The following is a 14,156-nucleotide window of genomic DNA, read 5'->3' as shown; positions in this document are numbered from 1 at the left end:
GCTACCATCACAACCATAATTAATTTTTTAAAACTTAAAGTACTGACCTTTAATTTACTAATTGGAAAAATATTTATTAGATGATTTACTATTGGCTAGCACAATGCCAGTTACTGAGAAACAGTGTAAGAAGAAATAGATAGTGTCTCTGTCCACAGGAGAGCTCATCCTAGTGAGGAAGAAAGATAAACATCAAATAATCACACTCATGAACGCACTTTCATGAGTACTGTGGGATTTTAAAGGAAAACTTGTTTCAGACTGAGGGGTGAATAAGGGCTTCCTTGGAGGAAATGACCTCTAATCTGTGATCTGAAAGTTGAACAGATGAGTACAATGTGTCTGAGGCTGGAGCATGTGCAGAGAACTTTGAGGGGGGAGAATAGATAGAGGTAGCTTGTGTAAAGATATACTGAACCTGGGCCAAGAGTGGAGTCTTAAAAGAATCAAAAAAAGACTAAAAGACTACAGATTATTTTCCTAACAGGCAAGGTTAAGGTCTTTGTCTTTTCATTTTTAAAATACATGGAAGTTATCCAAGTTTTTAAACAAGGGTAACTCCTGATCAGGTTAGTCTTTTGAAAGTATTCTTTTCTCTGTCTGCTCTGTGAGCCTAGGTTGGAATGAGACAGAGTAGTAGCAGACAGACTTGAGGGAGTCTGTCAAGCATGGAAGGTTAGGGCGAAGAAGATGTCATTTAAGAGATCTAATTTTGAAGCATATTAACTCTGTCCTGAGCTGTCCTGGTGTGTAAGCTCTCTTTAGTATAACTTATAGGGCTTTGCTGCTCAATGCAGTTCTCAGCCTAATGCTCGGCATCATCATACTGCAATTTGGAAATGCTTCCATCCTGCACAAATGAATCAGAATTTGGATGTTAAAAATAGCCTCAGGTTATCTGAATGCAAATAATTTGGGGTGGGGCAAAGATTCTCAAATTTGGCTGAACATTATAATTACCTGGGATTACTAGTTTCCACCACCAGAGACCTGGATTCAAGTGGTATCAATTTTGGCCTGGAGTGAACAAGGTTTAGCCACTTCTCAGGTGCTGGAAATGTACAGTCAAGTTCCAGAAACCTCTTCTTTAAGATAGTTTTTTTCTCAAACTTTAGTGTATATAAGAATCACCTGTAGGATTTTAAAAAACAGATTGCTGGGGCCCACTCCAAATTTCTGATTGAGCAGATCTGTGGCAAAGTCCAAGAATATGCATTTTTAGCAAGTGATACTGATGCTGCTGGTGGGGGGGTGGGGGGGAGTACACTTTGAAAAGCAGAACTGTAAAGTGTTTACTGATTTAGAAATATTTGCAGTGTAAGATGGACCTTAATTGGGACTGATGTGGAAAAATATGCTCTGCTGCTTTACAGATAGATTTTACCCATTCACTATTTTGAAGTCACATGATTATTCTTATTTTCTGGTACTTCCTATATAATTTTGAATTCTACTTGGTTCCATTTATATAAAGGGCAATAAGAGAAAAATTATTTAAAACATATTATATTTCAGTATGAAACTCCTAGACACACTGTACTTGAAGACATACTAAAGTAGAAAGAGACTTGTGTCAATTTCTATATTCCAGTGATCATCAGTATGAATTCAAGAGTAACAAATGCAAAATATTTAGTTGTGTTGTTATGAATCCTCAAATAACAGCAGAGAGGTTCAAAATGTGATTTTCTGCATTGGTGAACATTTTATGAATTTCTGGGCAAAACTATGTACAATCTTCCTTTGATTCACTGAATATTAAAAACATGCAATAATACTTTTAACTATATGTATGATGAATTTTTTTTATAGGCTCAGGAAACTTTAAGTAGGTTTTTACCCATACCCATGTCCAAAAGCCACTGGAGAGTCCTGTGACATGCTGGACAATTTGGACTTGTGCAATACTGTTCTGAGCATTGCAGATAGCCACTATAGATAATAGCAGCTCTTAATCTCTCAGTGAGCACTGACTGTGCTAACTCAAGATTTCAAAATGCTCCCAACAGGGTGGCCACCAATCCTGTTGTGAATTAGTGATTTAGGTGATTTAATCACCTCTAGCATCCTCATGATTAGAATAGGCTCTGCCATTATAGTCCATGAGGGTAATTGAATCAACCAAGACCATGAAAGCCTCTTCCCATTCTAAGATGACTTATATAAGGTTGTTTCCTGTTCTTCAACATTTTGCTTGTTGGAAGAGCTGACGGTAGGGATCATCCTGGTGGCTTCAGAGTCCCTATAGCTGCTGAGGCCCATCAGTCTTGCTGAAGTTCCAAGTTGCCATCACCATGGCCTCAGACCCACTCAGGCTGGCAGTGGTATGTATGAGTAACATGAATAGGAGCATGGAAGTCCACAGCCTTCTCAGGAATAAAGGGTTCAGTGTTTAGTTTTTTGGAACTGGACATGATGTGAAGCTCCCAGGCCCAGGTCCCAAACTGTGTGATTTATGGTTTCACACCACAGAAACAAAATATACAATGGCCTTCTAAGGAAAGACAGAGAATTCTTTATCCAGAATGGAATCTTACACATTTTGGGTAGAAATCAGAGAATCAAGCCTCAGCTGGAAAGATTTCAAGAGTGTACAGATTCCTTTGATTTCATCTTTACCTGTGAAGAGAGTTTATGTTAGAGTAGTAGAAAATCTATTTCAGAGGACAGGAGACCTTCCAGCCTGTGCATTTGATCAATGTGGAAATTGAAGACACCCAGGAAGATGCCACTCTGGGAGCCTCCTCATTTATGAGCTCTGCCAGCACATACAATGTGCAGATGACAGGAAAGCCAGTCTGGATGAGCTGCTCCTGAAATTGGAGGAGAAAAACAGGAAAGACTTTTCTTCACACCATCTGCTTTCACTGATGATCTTGGCTGGACTTGGCTCCTTCCTAAATGACTTTTGTGTCAAATTTGACTACTCCATATTTTCCCTGAAAAGCTTTGTCTTAGTTTTCCAGGAGGTTCTCTGAGAAATACCATGTACACTGGATGGCCTACCAGACATTTATTTTCTCTTGGTTTTGAAGGCTGGAAGTCTTCACTTAAGGTGTTAGCAAAGGCATGCTTTTTCCTGGAGTCAGTAGTATTCTGGTGCTGACAGATCTCTATCAAATGGTGATCTTCTCTCTGGCTTCTTCTGGCTTCTGGCTTCTTCTTGTGGCCCTCTCTGATTGACTGCATCTAAATTTTGTCTCTTTATGAGGCTTCCAGTCATGTGGATTAAGACCCATGTGGTGGTCTGCAGCTGTACCTACCCCATAAAAATATGTTCTTAAATTTAATCCATTCCTGTGAGTGTGAACCTTTTGTAAGTAGGGCCTTTTGATGGGGCTACTTCAGTTGAGGTGTGGCCCAGCCCAATCAGGATGGATTATTAATGGAATCCTTTATGAGGGAATGAAATTCAGACAGAGAGAGCCTTAGAAAGCAAAAAGCTGAACATCAATGGAACCTGGAAGAGGAGGAAGAGACCAGGAGATTCCACCATGTATCTTGCCATGTGACAAGCTAAGAACCAAATTTCCCAGCACCCAACCCCAGAAAGCAACACCTTAATTTGGACTTTTCCCAGTCCCAACCGTGAGTGAATAAATTCCCATTGTTTAACTGGATCCATTTCATACTCTTCACTTGAACAGCCTAGGAAACTTAACCCATCCTGATTCAATGTGGCCACAGCTTGACTAACAGCATCTTTAAAAGGACCTATTTACAAATGGATTCATGCCCACAGGCACAAGTGATTAAGATTTGGGCATATTTTTTGTTGGGGATGCAATTCAATCCCCAGCAGCATCTTTAAAGACCTTTCTCCTAAGTGCTGTTTGGGTTATTATTTTTAGGTATACCACCAGAAGAAAGAATGTTGTCAAGAAAAGCCTTTTATGAGAAATGAAGAGAAAGCTGTAAATAGTTACTGTTTTAAAGCACTCAAAATGTTCATTATTCCCCTAGGTACTTAACATTGGGCAATTAATGCTCCGGGCTCTGTGAGGAAGTTACCACCATTACTGAATTTCCTGAATGAGCAAACCAAAGCTTTAGTGGGTAAATGATTTGTTTAAAGATATCCAGTAGATAAAGAACATTTTAAGAGCAATTACTTTTCACAACTTTTAAAATTTTGTTGAATTATACATACATACACATATGTATTCAATAAATGTATAGTTGAGAACTTACAAAACAAACAAGCATCTCATCATACAGAGCTCCCATACAACATTTTTTTCTTGTTTTCAGTATTATATTGAAGATATTTTCCCTCTAATGAGAAAAGGATTATATTGAATTTTTAAATTTAAGTCTTTGCTTAAGTATTGCATCTTTTTTCCTAATGTTATCTTCAATATGAAAAACATGAGATAATGTGCTGCATATTATTGCTAAAAACATCACAGTATCTATTAAAAAATACCTCACCAAATGATATCAGGTCAAATCTAATTTAAATAAAAGGTATACACTTGTTTCTGTTGGGGGATGAATTGCATACCACTAAGCCACATGCTTTTTAAAACTTTTTTAAGCCTTATCCATTACACTGAGCAAAGCATTCTTTCCTAATGAGAATTTTTGTTAAAACTTAAAAGTTTTATTGGTTTGAACATTGAGATCATCAGATAATAAATCCAAGGATGTCCAGAGAAAACAAGGGAACTATTTTCTTCTTAGGCATTAGCAGTGGAACCAAACCAATGTGTTATTAAAAGTAGAAAAATAAAGCAGAATTAGGTGGTAAGAGCTGAATTAATGTGTGTTATAGAATGAACTAGATTTAAACTTTCAAAACAAGATTTCTCCTGTCAGGATGGGGCAAGAGTGGAAGTGGGCATCAGCTAGCAGGGTGTTTCATGCAAGAGAGAGTGGTCCTCTGGAGTAGGGCGGTGGCTGTGGAAGTACAGAGGAGTCAAAGGATTGTGAGAGATGTTGGAGTTAAAGTGACAGGAGTTGCTGATGAGAAGAGGGTGAGGGCAGGATTTGGAATCACTCTCGGGTTTCTGACTTATCTACAGGGTGGCTGGGTCCAGATACGCGGGTGGGGCGGTGAGGGCCTTCTCCCCTCTTGGGTTTTCTCTCTTTTCCCGTTGCACTTCCTGGTACGGCCATGAGCTGACAGTGGGCAAGCTGGGTGGCAACTGCGGCAGGGGATGAGGACAGGTGATTCGAGTAATTGTTTCAAATTAAGGGAAAGCAAACTGAATAGAAGTTATAGAAAGCAAACTGAATACAAGTTTTATAGTCGGGTATGGAGCAGCCAGTATTGAGGAGAGTTTGAAGAGAAGGGAAGCCCTTTCTGGAGGAGTATATTCCTCAGGAGTGGCTAGGGGATTGTTTGCAGATTACTGGTGGATGGCGAGCAGAGGAGGGGTCCCTATTCCTGTCCAAGCATAATCCAGCCATCTCCACTTGGATTTCCTGGGAACTGGGAAGAGCGCTGATGCTTGAGGGAGCCTATGTATCAAGCCGCTTCCTGAAGGGAGTAGCCACAACCGGCATTTTCCTAGGTTCCTGTTGATGAAGCAGCACAATATGTTTGGGAGCAAGACAGAGTGACTTTTCCAGACACAGAGAATGTGGCCAGAGACCCTTGCTTGATGAGTTCAGGGTAACTTTGTCACTTCTGCAGGGTTTGGCAAAATTCTGCCCAGTATAGGTTTCCGTACAAACAGGGTGAAAACAGGTCTCCGAAAACTTTTCTGTATAAAGAGCAAGTGCAGGATGACTGAAGGAAGGGACAGGTTGTTATCCTGGGAACAAAGCAGGCCACATTCCACCACAAGAATTTGTTTCATATCCTTTGTCACTCTCTTCAGTCATTCTAATCCTTCCCTAGACTTTGTATCCATACTGCAGCATGAATGACTTTTGCAAGTTTCAAATAAGACCTTCTAATCATCCCCGTTTCCTCACAATGTTTCAATAAATTAACAAAACACATTTAATGACTTCCTCATCAAAATCGTTTAAAATATACGACTGACTCTCAGACTGTTAAAAGTATTCAGCAATATGCTATTTTTTCAGTAAAGGTACCCAATGCAAAAGGACAGAGCATGGTTGTAAATGAATATTGCTCACTGCTGTAGCAATACTAATACTTGCAAATAGTATTTAACATCAAAATAATTTAAAGGGACTTTGATGATTGATTCTTTTTTTCATTTTTTTGGTCTTTATTTTTTTAATATTACATTAAAAAAATATGAGGTCCCCATATACCCCCCACCCCCCTCACCCCACTCCTTCCCCTCACCCCACTCCTTCCCCCATAGCAATAATTTCCTCCATAATGATTGATTCTTAAAAACTAGAGCCAACCAAGAATGAATTCATAAGTATTTAAATACAGCATCAAAATGTATAAATAAAACTGACAGGTTTATCAGGAGAAATTTCAATATACACATTCATAGTAGAAGATTTTTGTCATCATCAGATAAAAAGGAAATATCTTTCATAGAACATTTAAATTTGGTTAACAATCTTGATCTAATGTAGATATATACAATCCAATAATAGAAAATACACATTATTTTCAACTACACAGGAAACATTTACAAAACTAAAGCACTGTATCAGCTCACTAAAATGTTTCAGCTAATTCAAAATAATTGATAATCACAAATGACCATTAGGGGAGTGGTTGAGTAAATCATGGTACAGTCATATGATGGCATACTTTGTTATTAAAAAACTGAGAGAGAGAGTTACATATTTCAATTAATGATCTATCTCAAAATACTGTCAAAGAAACAATTGCACAGGAGAGTGTTACAGGCAAGGTGACTTTATTTGTAGCTACCTTGGTAGGAGAGAGAACTAAACTCTGAGGAAGGCAGAGGGTGGTTAAGCTTTCAGAGAAAGGGCAGTGAGAAATTACCAGCAGGCCATCTGGCCAAAGAGGGGAGGGAGGGTCAGTGTGAGGTTGATAACTTGGAATAGCTAGTCTCTGAAGTTGTCCTCCGCCCTGCCTTTTTATTTGCAGTCTAAATTGATTTTCTTGGCAATCCCACAGTTGCAAGATAAGTTTGAAGGTAGTCAGGGAGGGGGAGGGAGCAGGTAGGGGCCTGCCAGGAGCAAGCCTGGCAGCTTTGTCAAGGCAAAGACTAATAATTTTGGCCAATACTAATCTGAAAATTTTCCTTGAACTATATTAAGTAAAAAAATTTCAGTTTAGGATGAGATATTTATCATGGTAAGGAATGTAAAACTATATTGCTAGTTATGATTTTGTACCCACGTAATATATTTTTAGGAAGGCTATAGAAGAAACTAAATAGCAGTTACATTGAGGGGGGGGACTTTAAATTTTCTATTAAATGTACGTAGATCAATATTTATTTATAGAAATTGGTTAGAAAATGACTGAATCCCAATGGTTGAGGTTTGGTTCTTTACAATAGTACATGTGTCGGAAAACTGCTGATACTGAACTCTGTGAATTTGATACTTGTTACTCTTAATTTGCTTCAGGCTTTGAGTATCGTGTATGTGTCACCAGAGAGGATTATTAAACCTTTAATAGAGGGAAATGGATGTGGCTCAAGCAGTTGGGCTCCCTTCTACCATATGGGAGGTCCAGAGTTCAATGCCCAGGGCCTCCTGGTGAAGGCAAGTTGGCTTGCTTGCGAGCTCTCCCACGCGGTGTGCTGGCCCAAGAGGGAATGCTGCCCTGTGTCCAGTGACCCCTGTGCAGGAGTGCTGCCCTGCATAGGAGTTCCGGCTGATGTGGAGAGCTGGTGCAGCAAGATGATGCAATAAGAGACACAAAGGAGAGACCATAGAGACATAGCAGAAAAAGGGAGCTGAGGTGGCACACGAGAATGATTGCCTCTCTCCCACTCTGGAAGGTGTCAGGATCAGTTCCTGGAGCTGCCTAATGAGAATACAAGCAGACACAGAAGAACACACAGTGAATGGACACAGAGAGCAGTGGGAGGGTGGGGGGGAGAGAAATAATAAATCTTAAAAATATTTAATAGAGATAGATCTAATTGCTACTATCAGAGTGTCTAATTTAAAAATTGAAGCACTCATAAAAAATGAGTTGTATTATTCAGTTTCCTCAGATATTTGTTTAAAGATCATGTCTGATATTTTTTCCTGTTTCCTAAATGAGTAGTTGTTTTCTCTGAAATTAGTCTCATTTAGTTAATTAATTCAACATATATTTAGAAGATAACTCACTCTGTGCTGTGATGCAACTATAAGCTCAAATACTTCTCTGTGTGAGACTTCTAAGTTTTTAAAGCAGTTTTATTGAGATATATTCACATACCATACAATCCATCCAAGGTTTACAATTGATGGCTTTTAGTATAATCACAGAGTGGTTCATTTATCACCACAATCAATTTTAGAACATTTTCGTTGCTCCAAAAAAAAAAACCTCACACTCCTAAGTAGTAACCTCTCAATCCCTCTATCCTTCCCCAGCCCAACATAATGACTAATCTCATTCTGTTTCTATAAATTTATTTATTTTTAAAGAATATTAAAATATTACTGTTAACCATAGTCCATAATTTGCATTAGGTGTATTTTTTTCCATATACCCCCCATTATTAACAACTTGTAATGGTGATATATATTTGTTATAGTTCCTGAAAGAAGGTTTTTGTAATTGTATTATTCTCCACAGATACAGTCCACCATAAGGTTCACTGTGTTACACAGTACCATGTTTTATCCTCATGCTTTCCTTCTAGTAACATGTACTACCCAAAACTTCTCCTTTCAACCTCATTCACACACATAATTGAATGCTGTTAACAATATTCACACAAATGTGCTATCATCACCTCTATCCATTTATAAACATTTACTATCAACCTAAATAGAAACTCTGCACAAATGAAGAATAAGCTCTCTATTCTCTTCCCCCATTCTATCTCTTGGTAACCTATATTCTAGATTCTAACTCCATGAGTTTGCTTATTATGTTTAGTTCATATTAGTGAGATCAGACAATATTTGTTCTTGTATCTGGCTTATTTCACTCAACATAATGTCCTCCAGGTTGATCCACATTGCTGCATGCATCAAAACTTCATTCTTTCTTACTGCTGGTTAATAGTGCATCAAATGTATAATATATACCACATTTTCCTTATTCATTCATTGATTGATGGACCTTTGGGCTGCTTCCATCTTTTGGCAATTGTGACGTGTAATTCTGAATAGTCCCTGCCCTCAGGGTTACAAGACTAGTGGAGGGAGAAAAATAGTCATCAAACAATCCCACATGAATGAGGTACTGTGAGTTTTGGGAAGCTTTGAAGAGGCGATCTTCATTCCTAAGGGGATGAACTTTCAGCTGAGACCTGAAGGGGGTGGATAGACAAGTACTGTGTGAAGATCTGCGTCAGGGATTGGGGCAAAATAAACATAGTAAGTGTGTAAGAGACGGGGATTAGTTTAGTTTTCACATAAAGGTAATATAAAGCAGGGAGGAAGAAAATATTAATTAATGTAACCTGGAAACCTACTGCCTCAGTCTCCCATTCCAAGTTAAGCAGGAACAAAGGAAACCAGTTTAAGCCAGTTCTATAGCCAGAAAAAAGGATGCACAAGAAAGAGCTAAATAAATACCAATTCAGCACTAAATTCCATTCCTTATTTGGCAAAAGGAGCAGGTAAAAGCCAAAATGGTTGGAATGTAATGGGGGGAACTGTTAATCTCAAACGGGGGCACTTGCGTGGGGAGAGTTAGACCTCTTGTATAGGCTGTAACCTTTGAAGTATCCAGTCTATGGAGAAACAGAGGAAGGGCTTGTGTGCTAGGCTTAGGGGTATAAATTGTGTCACTTTCCTTTGTTTGGCATGCCAGCCACATGTTCTGGCTGTGTGTCCCTTCTTGCAAGATTCAGAATAAATTCTTTTCTTCTCCACAAGTGGGTAAGCCTTATTTTTTTCCAGAAGAAGATTTCTTTCCTACAAGTGAAAAAGTTTTAGTTTTGTTTTTGTTTAGAATGAGAGACTGGTTTTCTTATAAGCAAAGAAAAAATGATTATATTCCCTCAATTCTAAGGCTAGGGCAGAGCTCTTCGGCCTTTCCTCCTGCAAACCAGGCTCTCTACCTGTGCCCCGGGTATTGATGTGAGCATTGATGTTAGTTGCCTTGATGTTAGAGCAGTTTTTCCTGGCAGGCGACATGGTTCCTGCCTTGAGACTTGAGATGATAGACTGGCCTTTCCTCTCTTGGAAGGGCTCTTTTAGGCCATTAGAGTACAGTTTCATTCTTATACTCAAATGCTGGAAAGGCGATGTTTGTCTGTTCTTCTTTCCTTCTCTCTGCTGTCTTGCATTGACCCAGAAGATTTGCAGCATTCTGTGGTACTCTTACACAGCCTCATCACAGTTCATCTTGATAATCAGAACTCCACCTTTGAGGGTACACTTTCTTTTTTCCTATACATGAACTAATTCTGGTCCAATAATGCTTATGATGCATATGAACTGCAGGAGGGTTTTTTGAAATCATGGACAAGGTTCTCACTGGTTACAGGCATGATATTTTTAGACAACAATACTCTGGGTTTGTTAAAAAACATTTTTATTTTCCAGACCTAGTATTTATAGCTAATAATTATTAGGTGATTATTATGAGCTACTCACTTTGTATATATTAATTTATTTAATCCTGACAACAATTTTCTAGAGTAGGTCTGATTATTATCACCAATTTACAGATAGGGAAACTGAAGCAAAGAAAGAATAAGTGACATATTTCTACTGCTCTAATGTGAAGACTGGATGTGAACTTGGCAGTTTGACTCCAGAAATTGTGTGCTTAGAAACTAGGCTGGCACTCTTGGCTCCCTGGTGTGGTGGTTGACCTTCTTCAACTCCATGTTAGCTGAGTGGGGTAAGTCCAATAACCAGAGTGTAGGAGCTGAAGTCTGTTGAGGCTCAGGAGAGTGCCTACAACTGAAAGCAGGAGAATTGCATCCAGTATGCATGTGGAATCTAAGCACCCTCTTGATATAGATGTGGAGTGGACACAACCATTGTAAGGTCCACAGGATGGAGGAATAGAGTATGGATTAGAGTGGACTCACTGATATTCTATTCATGAACTATTATGATTAGTAATCAAAGAAAATGTGGCATTGGTGTGGAGAAAGTGGCCATGGTGGCTGTTGGGGGTAGGGAGTTGGAGGATGAGATAAGATGTGGGGGTGTTTTGGGGACTTGGAGTTGTCCTGGGTGATGCTGCAGGGACAGTTACCAGACATTGTATTTCCTCCCATGGCCCACTGGGTGAACTGTGGGAGAGTGTGGGCTATGATGTGGACCATTGACCATGAGGGGCAGTGGTGCTCAGAGATGTATTCACCAAATGCAATGAATGTCTTGTGATGATGGAGGAGATTGTTGTTATGGGGGGATGAGTGGGGTGAGAGGGTTGGGGAGTTTTTGGGGACCTCATATTTTTTGAATGTAATATTAAAAAAATAAAGACAAAAAAAGAAATTAAAAAAAAAAGAAACTAGGCTGGATGCAGTTTACACAGAATACAGTTTTTATATTCAGCCCTCTTTCCAGCTACTAGTAAAATCTTAAACTAGTCATTTCTGATTAACATAATTCAGTCAATTCAAGTTTTATCCAACCAGTTCAGGATGTCTCCCATGCCCCTTTCTCCCAGAGGCTGATTCTAACTTCTAGGGCAAGTGTGCAGCACTAGGGCAGGGGTGGGGAGGATGTTATTAATTACACGGGCATCTGACAAGATGTGGGGGTTCAGGGTGGCCTCTGACCATCTGCATGTATGGTTGCTGATGTCCTTGAAATAGACCTGTCCCTTCTAGTCCTGAAGTTCTTAGTCCCAGAAGTAGGGACTACAAAATCCTTGTTCTGACCACAAGATGTTCCCAGGCCTTCTTTCACTTTATCATGGGGTTTAGAAAAGTTTTATATGATTTTCGCTACCACTCTGTGGCCTGGAGGAGACTCAGTACTATAGTCATGTAAAATGCTTAGATTTGTTTCCCCAGGTTTAGCTGCACTTGATTTTCACATGATAGCTTCAGCTAGAGTAGTGAGCATCCAGTGGGCACATGAAAATTATGCATGACATGAAGTGGACAGAGGTGGGCTTAACTTTGAGTAGAGTACATTTCTGAGCATTTATTAATCTTTTAAGAAATATTATAAATTGGTCTTAGAATTTCTACAAAATATAAAATTCAGGACGAACCACTTATTTTGAATGTAATGCAGTATAGAAAAGTAGAATTATATCTTGCGACTGTTGTAGCAATAATCTTCTCACAGAATCTGATTACTTCTGAAATCTGTATGATTCCCTTCTTAATAATTTGCTTGTTGGACTCATTAAGTTCTGATTTGAAAAGAACAAAATTGTTAGTTCCATTCACAAAGAAATGTATCCATAAAATTATTAATTTTATATAACTAATGAAAAATAGTAAAATCTTTTAGAAAAGCCTAAACTATGGAGGGCAAATCTTGGATAATATCTGTGTATATTTATACCAGAACAAACACAATGGCTTTCTGAATGTGGGATTACTTTCTCCTTCCTAACTTTCTATATTTTCTGATTTTTAAAAATCACGTACAGTATTACTTTTATAATCATTAAGATAGAAAGTTACTTCAAAGTTGAAAAAGAAAGCTCACACCATACATCAGGATGAAAAAAAATCTCAATAAACTTATTTATAATAAAAGGATATAAAGAAGGCAGGAAGGAAGCAGACTTGGCTCAACGGTTAGAGTGTCCACCTATCACATGGGAGGTCCATGGTTCAAATTCAGGACCTCCTTGACCTGTGTGGAGCTGGCCCACATGCAGTGCTGATGCGTGCAAGGAGTGCCGTGCCATGCAGGGGTGTCCCCCATGTAGGGGAGCCCCACGTGCAAGGAGTGTACCCCATAAGGAGAGCCACCCAGCATGAAAGAAAGTTCAGCCTGCCCAGGAGTGGTGCTGCACACATGAAGAGCTGACACAGCAAGATGATGCAACAAAAAGAGACACAGATTCCAGGTGTCACTGACAAGAATAGAAGTGGACATAGGAGAACACACAGTTAATGGACACAGAGAACAGACAACTGGGACGGGGGCAGAGGCGGGGCGGGGGGGAGGGGGAAAGGGGAGAGAAATAAATAAAAATAAATCTTTAAAAAAAAATAATAAAGAAGGCAGGAAATTTACCCCCCAGTAAACATTAATGTGGATTTATGATGCCAAATCACCAAATAGAATGATGTACTTGAGAGGTGAATGAAATAAGAATGTGTCCAAAATAATCATGCAACACATGTCTACTTCTACAAATTGTTGCACATGGACATTTATGCAATCTTAGGAAAAGTTACAGTTCATTATTTATAATGAATTTGAATCTTATGACCACCCCTGGAATGTATATAACTTCAAAATAATTCTTCTCATGAGGAACAAAAATTTTAAAATATTTATATATATTAATTGTGTGCATTGAGATTCAGATTAAAAATAAGTTTAATATTCATTTAAACCGACCTGAAAACAGGCTTGTAGGAAGACTGGGTTGGCTGAAAGAGGTTTCTGTACTGAAGCATTAAACATTTGCATACTTGGTTTGGGATGGAGTTCAGAGCATCTGCAGAGGAACAGGAGAGAAAATAAGAGAGGGAGAGGGAGGGAGAAAATAATCTTAGGGACCTGGGACCAGGTGCATTTGGGAAGAGTGTGAGGCTGGTAGAGACAGCTCTGTCCCTGGAGCCCCTGATATAAGGGCTTCCCTCAAGGGTTCTTATGAAAGAAGATAAACAGCCCAAGCTGCATTTCATCACTGCTGTTGAAGACTCATCTGAGGTTAGTGAGTGATTTAGGCATCTCAAGGTGCAGATAGTTCCAGGATCAAGGTAAGGACTTGGCTGTTATAGGCAGATGTGATAAGACTCTTGAAGCACATTGATATTTGTGGAAAAAGAATGGTAAAGACCAGAGGCACAAATCTGGTTTGTTACAGCAGATGTGGAGAGTGAAATCTGGGGAGGGAAAATGAGGGCACATGGAGTAGATGCTGATTTATCGAAAGTTGGTAAATAAAGAGGAATGATCCAATAAGTGGCAGGTGTCCTCGTTAGAAAACATCCTGACTTTGACTGTAGATCCTTCATGGCAAA

The 14,156-nt window shown here is 39.1% G+C and overlaps 1 pseudogene; it reads left to right on the top strand.

Annotated features, from left to right (window-relative positions):
• Positions 1–2,294: 2,294 nt before the first annotated feature.
• Positions 2,295–2,871, top strand: LOC101444568 (RNA polymerase II subunit A C-terminal domain phosphatase SSU72 like protein 3-like; annotated as a pseudogene).
• Positions 2,872–14,156: the final 11,285 nt, after the last annotated feature.

This window comes from Dasypus novemcinctus, chromosome 10 (assembly GCF_030445035.2).
Source record: "Dasypus novemcinctus isolate mDasNov1 chromosome 10, mDasNov1.1.hap2, whole genome shotgun sequence".
In the NCBI taxonomy this organism is placed as follows: Eukaryota; Metazoa; Chordata; class Mammalia; order Cingulata; family Dasypodidae; genus Dasypus; species Dasypus novemcinctus.
This window is presented reverse-complemented; position numbering and strand designations above follow the sequence as displayed.